This window comes from Bidens hawaiensis, unplaced genomic scaffold, assembly GCF_021521415.1.
Source record: "Bidens hawaiensis isolate Kalapana, Puna unplaced genomic scaffold, B.hawaiensis_p1.1 tig00039992_1, whole genome shotgun sequence".
Classification (NCBI taxonomy): Eukaryota; Viridiplantae; Streptophyta; class Magnoliopsida; order Asterales; family Asteraceae; genus Bidens; species Bidens hawaiensis.
In genome coordinates this window covers 15,230-24,452 of record NW_027497039.1, presented here as the reverse complement: position 1 = coordinate 24,452, position 9,223 = coordinate 15,230, and positions in this window count along the sequence as shown.

The following is a 9,223-nucleotide window of genomic DNA, read 5'->3' as shown; positions in this document are numbered from 1 at the left end:
CTTATACAGAGTGTTTGTTTTCTCGCATGTTTCATTAAAAAACAAATGTGCGGGCTCTTATTGGTTCATACGTGGTGCAACCTATTTTTACTTCTTCTAACGTCTTCTAGCCTCATAAAATAAACCATCGTTCTTTCTCCTTCACAGGACTCTCAACCCTAGCTGTCCCCGCGGTCATCGCTGCTCTCTGCCACTGTCACTGCTGCTCTCCTCCACTGTCTTCGTCACCGGTATTTAATCTTTCATCTACATAGAAAGACTTACATTATGGTAATGTATCATCCAACTCTAAAAACAATCATATTGATAGCGTGTTGTAATACAACGGTCTAATAACAACTTCGCTTATTTAAAACACCTTGCGGCCTTTCAAATTAATTGTTGTTAGTTGATCAAAATCTTCAATAGAAGGAGATTCCACAAACAATTCCTCAATAGTAAAGCCAGTAGATTCGACAAACAACCTTCTTATTATAGACTGCAGACCTTTGGTCCACCTCTTGTTCTACAGAGGTCTGTAGATGTAATCTGCATACTACAAACATTTTACCTTTTAAAAACAAACTCACCTTATACTATTTGACTCGTGTTACCATTAAATCACATTAAATTAGTATAAATATAGGCTTCTTATATGTTGTACTTAATGAAATAGTTCTTCCATTATGTTTATGTTTTCTCTACTATTCATATGCAAAGTTGCTATTAGATCGTTTTTTTACAACACATTATCAATATGATTGCTCTTAGAGTTGGGTGATACATTTTCATAATGCAAGTCTTTTCGTGTTTTATCCTGATTATCTCAAACATAATTCATTTGTAATTTAGACAACTTTGGGTATTTTGAGGTTTATTGTTCATTGATTTTGTTTAGTTGTATCATACAAAATCCATGTTGTAATTCACATAATTTTGGGTTAAGTTGATTTTTATATTTGTTAGTTCAACAATATAACTGAATCTTAACAAATAGGGATCAAATATTGTTTCCCCTAAATCTTAATATAAAAGTCAAACTGGATTTTAATAATCTTAATTTAATGCAGTTGACCGATGATAATCATAATTTTGAAAATAATTGTTATTGATCCCAACTTTCAAAGTATTTGTTTTCATTGGACATCCTTTAAAAAAAAATTAACGACATTAAGTTTTTTCCAAATTTCAAACTAATAGTTTAGGACTTTTGATTGGAATGAGGATACGAGTCGATTGATGTAACCTTACCTCCAAACGGTGGTTCAGACGACTAAAGGATGATTCAATTATGGTGTTTAAACTTTTAATTAACAAAAATCTAGTTGTTTGAAGCTCCATTTCGAGATAAGTTTTATATCAATCTATTCGTATTTTCATTCCGATCAAAAATCCTAAAACATCAATTTGAAGTTTGGAAAAACTTAACGTCGTTAAATTTCTTTTAACGGTGATCCAATGAAAACAAATAGTGTGAAAGTTAGGACCAATGATAGCTATTTTTAAAGTTAAAAATTTTATCGGTCAACTGCATTAAGTTGGAATTATTAAAATCCAACTTTCATGGATAATTAAGTAATTTATTATTTTGGTTTGACCAATTGATTTACTAAATTGGATATATCACAACCATAACAGTTTCTCTAATTTTGGTTGTCAAGAGAAAACACCATAATCGGTACAGATACTCTCGCAAAAGAATGCACACTTTACTTATCAAGTTTTTTTTTTTCTTTTTTTTTGGGGTGGGGGGAGGGGGGGGGGGGTGTGGGAGGGGTTGGTTTGGTTTGGCCTGACTTAAAATTAATATGCTTTCTATTATATGTATATTAATTTATTAGACTAATTTAATATGTTATTTATTAATTATTTCCAATTTATATTTGAGAAATATTAGATAATGACTATATATAATTGCTTATTTATGTTAAATAATCATGATCTTTAATTTTAATGATACATTTTAATCATTTATACATTTATTTATTTCAGTTTTTAATAATCAAATTTGATAATTCTTTTATAGTTTTTAATGGTCTTCAATATCAAACAAAGTTTCCATCTTTTATATTTGAACAATTTTTAATTACGCATAAATGTCAAGATTAATGTATACATTATATAATGAAATTGATTTTAAATAAAGTAATGATGTTAAAGAGTTTGAAATACTGCAGATTGCAGTTACTTTAATAAAATTTTAATTTGGGAATGACTTATATGTAAAAATTAAAATTAACCGGTTTAATTTTAATTATCTCTATATTATTTTTATTATACTTAATTAGTGAAATTAGTAGAATAAAACTTTATTGCTTTGATCTAACTTAATACATTTAACTAAAAGGTCTTTGAATCGAAATAAAACAAAAGTTTATTTACATAATAATTTATAATAAAACATATCTTTATTTATTTATTAATGTTGAAATGAAACTCATAATACCTAAGACTTTAGTTATATATTTAACCAGACTGCTATGGTTAAATTTGTTTTTTAGATTGTGAAGCAAAATGACTTTTTTTTTATGTGAAATGTCGAAGAAGTTGATGGTGGGCTAATATGATTATAGCATTATATCATGTTCATATCTTCGTTTGGTTTTTAATTTATGTGTATATTAAGTTTGTGTAAGTATTGACTTTTTATATACACAGTCTAAATGTTTAATATTTTGGTTACAAACTTATGTTAAATATTTGTGTTGGTTTAATATGTTAGTTATGAAATTTTTTGGTTGTCTATATTTATATGGTTGTTTATATGTTTTCAACCCATATGTAACATGAGCTACAATTCTAAAAATATTTGGTGAGTTGGATACTTTTAAATAAATGAATTTTTGATCATCTATGTCGATCAAGTTAGCCGTTAGTCTTCCAATCGAGTAGAGTAAGTTATGTTATTGTTGTTTCCTTTATAATATTCTTAATTTCCATGTCTTTAATATCTTTATAAACACCAAATATAAATAACCTACAATTGTCACTAAAGTTAATAGTATTTGGTTTCCCGGTTTTTTCATTTTTCTGATTTGTGTATTAAAATCCTTCATTAAGTCAGCAAAATGAAGCATCATGCTCTATAAATTCTGTTTTTATATTTATGTTATTCTTTTTCATATGCTAACCATATTATATTCTATTATAGATGTCTTCAAAATTAAAGAAAATGTAATTTAAGGTTAATCAACGTCTTCCAATAAGAGAAGTAATTCAAACGGTTAGTAATTTAATATTTTTTAGTTACCCTTTAAATGTTTTTAAGAATGCATTTTTTTTTTGTAAACGTGCTTCTTTAATTCCAAGAGAACTACTTACTAGCATTTTGAACGGTAACGTTTTATTTTAAACGCGTTAATACACTATATTGTATTAAAATATAATCTTTTATTAACTAGAATATAGTAAATAAATATTATTATTTTATTAACTAAAAATTAGGCACTTGTGACAGAAAATTATATATGATTTTTAATATATCTATTATGAAATACATTATACCTTTTTAATAAACAAATTTTTAATAACACTGAATGTATGTTTACACATTTTTTTTCTATTTTCTTTTTTAGAAATTATACGAAACATAATTTTCAGTTATCCAATATTATTTTATTTTCTTAAAACCAATTAAAATATATGTTTTAATTAAGATGTGTATACGAATCAATTTATGTTAATTAAATGCGCAAATATATTTCTCCATTATTTTTTTACTTATATTTGGTTTACTCAATTTATATTGTTTCCATACTTAACAACAAATTCACAAATTTAGTTGTGGTCCATATAAAAATCAGTATTTTGGTTTTTAACGAAGATCATACCAATTATTTTTTTATATTTTAATTTGATCTAAAATTTTCATAAACACATTATACTAAATAAAATCAAAAAGACCAAAATTATTTTCACTCACAGATTGGTTCTATAAGTCGGTGTGCCAATAATGTTACAAAGGAATATGAATCAGAAGAATGGTTTATGTAATGGAACTAGATTGTGAGTAATTAATTTGGGTAGATATTTGTTGAAGTAAAAGTGATTTCATATCCTAATACTGGTTATCGCACTTATATAATTAGTTGTGGTCTAACATCTTCAGATAAGAAACTTCCGTTCAAATTGAAGAGAATGTAGTTTTTCCAGTTGTAGTCTGTTTTGCAATTACTATTAACAAAAGTCAAGGTCAATCTCAAGCAAAAATAAGATGGAGAAGATGTTAATGGCCAAGTGCATGACTTTGCGGGAGGAAAATAACTAGATTGGTTGCATATGGACAAGATTTAAGAAAAGTCTATTAAATTCATTTCCAAAGAATACTGTAAAAAGAGAAAGATCTGTTTTTAATATATTAAACTATTTTCTAGCCAAAGTCATTGTGCAATTTGATTTTGTATTATCAATATATCATATGTTGGTGACATTTGTCTTCGTGGATATAAAGATTATTAATATAGATCAATAACTAAAACCAATATTTTAAGATTTTTAAATATTGTTAGGCTCAATGAAAACTACTAAATATTTAAGAACCACTAAAAATTATTTTATTCACCTTTTGTATGTATTAAAAGATGAATACATTATTAATATCTTATTGAATGGAAAATAAAATACGTCACTATATCAAATAGTTGCCACATTCGGACTGTTATTAGCAGCCATATGGATATATAGTTAGGCATGCCAAAATGTATTGTTGTGCAAGTTCGTGTCATGATTTTAGAACATGTTTGAGCTAATATGGGTTATTAGCATCTTGAGTTCAAGTCATAACAAGTTCAAGTCAATATTAGTGTGTATACAAGTTATGGCTCTATGAATCGTTAAACAAGTCATATAAGCCAATTGATATGTTTCTAAGTATTTATTCATTAGCTACTAAAAAACCAATTTCTTCCTTTTTATATTAATCTTTGACAACAACAAAATGCTACAAATTAAAGTATAAACATTGTATACAAGAAGTATTTAGGGAGTTGTAAATACTAAATTTATGATACTTTTTGTTAAATAAATAGTTAAATTGTGTAGACTTTTGTTCGTATTTACTTTAAATTACACTTCAACTAATTCTTCCTAAAACTTGTCAAAGTGAAAAATACTTAAACTATCAAAAAAACACGAGGCTCACGGTTGGATGTCAATTCCAACATGTTAAAGAGATAAAATAATTTGCGAATTAACTATTGGATATAGATGAAGGGAATGTTGGGGGGGGGGGGGGGGCAAATGACGACGAATGAATGTACAATTTCCCGATGATCTTGTAAGTAACAGTTCATTATATCCAATATATGATTCAATAGACTTTGTCTATCCATCGATCTTAGACAAGTTCAATGAACTTACTTTCAAGAACGGGCAATATTGTCGGCTAAATTATATGTGTTTATCAGACGATTTCTATATTTCCACCCGTGACCTAATTGATTTACTAAATTGGATATATCACAACCATAACAGTTTCTCTAATTTTGGTTGTCAAGAGAAAACACCATTATTGGTAGAGATACTTTCGCAAAAAAATGCACACTTTATTTATCAAGAATTTTTTTTTAAGGGGGGGGGGGGGGGTAGGTGGTTTGTTGGACTAACTGAAATTATCAAGATAAATCTACATGGTGCTTGCAACGAGTTAATTGATTATCATAAATATTTCTGGAAGAAACCCAATCGTATCTATGCAATAATATTCCAAACAAATCACTGGTGGAAGAAACAATACGTACACATGATTTGTACTCTTTCACGCGAAAATTCCTACTACACGTTCTTTTGTTTTAATTTCACTATTTGTTAGTACAGGTTCATATAATTGTACGGTGTTTCAAAATTTAAAATGAGATTCAAAATGTTAGTGGAGCCGTGGAGGTTCTAATTATAATATTTACTTTAAATAAATTAATAGTGTACTTATAATTTGATAATAAACTGATTTCATAAATAAATGAGATGTTATAACACAGTTTAAAAGTTATACAGGTTTGATGAAACCCATGACTCGCTTATGCTTTTACTATAAACTTGTTTGTTAATTATAAATATTTTTTTTAAAAAAGTCAGATATTACTTTTAATGTATCTCTATTTTATAGGATTTTCATATCAAATATTTTGTGAGATTAATTTTTAATTTAATGAGATGTTATGACCCGTTTAAGGACTATCTGGGTTTGGTGAGACCCATATTCGTGAATTCGGGTCGAATGCATGACAAACCTTCATTTAAAAATAATGCAATCTGGTGGCTTGAGAGAACGTAGGGAGCAACCAGAGAGTTTTTAATGTTTCTTTCATATATGTTATAGATAGATATATATTTTTGATTTAATGAGAGATCTTATAACCCGTTTAAGGGCTATTTGGGTTTGGTGAGACCCATACCCATGAATTCGAGTTAAATGCATGAGAAGTCTCCATTTACAAATAAATCAATCTGGTGGCTTGAGAGAATTTAGAGAGGTTTCGTTTATATATATAAGATTTATTAAATTTTCGTGCGTGTTAATGTATTTTTTTCAATTTTAATTAGGGGATACTAAAAAAAAGAGTTATTTTGAAAAGACGTTCGGGAAAAGTTTGGGAAAGTGGACAGAAATGCGTCGAAAACTTAGAAATTTCAACTCGCACGCACAATACAAAGATGAATACAATGGTGTGTTTACCTTGGAAAAGGTGTGGGAAGTTTTGTGAAAGAGCTCAAAGTGGGATCGAGTCCCGTTGGTGGTGGGACGAGCGTCTAAGCGGTTGAAATATTTAAGGTCAAATGATTACACACGTCGTCGCAACTTGATTCTGATGGACACACACACATAAATCTTAACGACTCGTTTGACGATTTTGATACTTCCGAGGAACCGGCTAGGCCGCTAGGAAGACCCAAAAGCAAGGAAAAATCCAAAACCAAAGCCTCCTCGTCTACGTCTACACTCGATCCGGAGGTCTAGGAGAAAATTGAAAGTTTGGATTCAATAATCAATCGATTGCTCGTTTTAGGGAGAAAACAAAAGGTCGTCGAACTTGAAATCCTTGCAAAAAACATTTCTCATCTAACAGGACGAGCTTGTGAAGCTATCGAAAAAGGACAAGCAGAGATCTTAGCCCAATATGAGAACGATCAAAACTAGTACTAACTTGTCGCATTTCCATTTTTAAGTTTTGTTTTTTTTCTTTTCTTTTGTAACTTTCTTTTTATTGAAGTATTTTAGTTAAACTAGTGTTGAAAGAAAAAAAGAAGTTAAAATAAACAAAAATGAATACGAAATGTTTACAGAATTAGTTAACCAATTTAAACTATAACACTTATTTTTAGATTGATTAATGACTCACTGTCTACGTGGTAGTAAGACGTCAATATTTTCCTTTAACCAAATTTAAACCATAACACATAGTGTTAAGGCTAGCTAGCCCACTAAATTAACTAGTATAGTAAGGTTGATAAAACCAGTGTTTAATTTTCAAAATCAAAAATAAAATAATGTTGGTTTGTGTGTTATGACTTAACTCTCATGGAATTTTATTTTGATTATACCATACTATAAAGCATTTCATTGTTTTATAAACTTATTTTATGATTCAAACCCGAACGTTAATATGCATACAAATGTCCACATTTGTATACGAATATTACGTATAAATATCGATACCAAATAAATACGCTATAGATCGTCATTACTGCAAGTTAAGTAAGAATCTACCTATTCTAATAAAGTAAAATAACTGGGACACGTGTCACTTGTAGATTTATTCCTAGCCTCAATTTCCCGCTCAAATTAATTTCTATTTTTAATATAACCATATTTATGTCAATGTAATTAAAACAAATCAATTCATCTTTTAATTAAATAACTAATTACCTAAATTATAGAAATTACAAATCTGCAGATATGTATGTAAATATAATATTTATTCTAATAAAGTAAAATAACTGGGACACGTGTCACTTGTAGATTCATTCCTAGCCTCAATTACCCGCTCAAATTATTTTCTATTTTTAATAAAACCATATTTATGTCAATGTAATTAAAACAAATCAATTCATCTTCTAATTAAATAACTAATTACCTAAATTATAGAAATTACAAATATGCAAATATGTATGTAAATATAATTAAATTATGTATATCTTTAATGAAATCAAATATGGGTCTAAAATGATTGGAAATAAATTCTGAATGAATAATAATTTTATTCTTACATATTTATTCAACCTAGGTGTTTTGAATCTGTCTTTTGGGTTTCTGGTTTCTCGGGTCGGGTTATTCAGTTTTAAATTTAAAACCGAAACCCAACCTAAATCTGTCACAGTTTTTTCGGGTTCTGGTTATTTGAGTTTGTGTTTTTCAAGTTGGGTTACTTGGGTTTCGGGTGTCTAACAAAACAAAACGTAAATAAAAAAAAGTAAATAAAAGCTACAACGTGAAAACTAAAGCAACATATACTTTTTTATTCCTTATGTAAATAACCAAATAATAAATAAACATAACCCGGTAAAGCGACATATATATCGATTACAGATGTTATTAGCCCTAAGTAGAAAAGATATATATATAAACAATAAATAGTCGATCAACTATAGTAAATGGAATAAAAATAAGTGAAATGTGTAGAGTGTTCCCTATACATGTACATACCTAATAATAATATCATGTTTTTAAACAAATAGTTTATTCTGGTTTTTTATGTTGACCCAAAACCTAGACATCAAACCCAAGAAACAACCCGGATCACTTAGGTTCCGGTTCGGTTCAGCCTTTTCTCAAGTTCGGGTTTTTCGGGTCATGTTAGTTTTGATTTGGGCTCGGGTTTTCTTGGGCCGGGTTTCAGGTAAAAGTGACAACTTTAATTCAATCTCCATTGATCCATTGAGTTTTCATCTATCTCTTTTAAAACTGTATCGTGTTTTATTCATGTTAATTTTATATATGATATTTTTTATGTCATTATTAATGAAATATTATATCATATTTAGTTAGAATTTGCTATTTTATTAAAAAAATATATAATTACAACTTATAAAATCATTAGGTGCAAATTTTTCATGATTACGAAGGAGCTGTGTAACAATCCACCACGTATTCGTATGAATATACAATTACAAAATATAATTTGTACTTATAAAATCATTTCACTTGATAAAATATAATTTTATTAGTTTAAATTTAATCATTTAATTTTATAGCTTAAAAGTATTTCTTTTAAGAATCACGTGTATTACACGGACTCTAAAGCTAGTA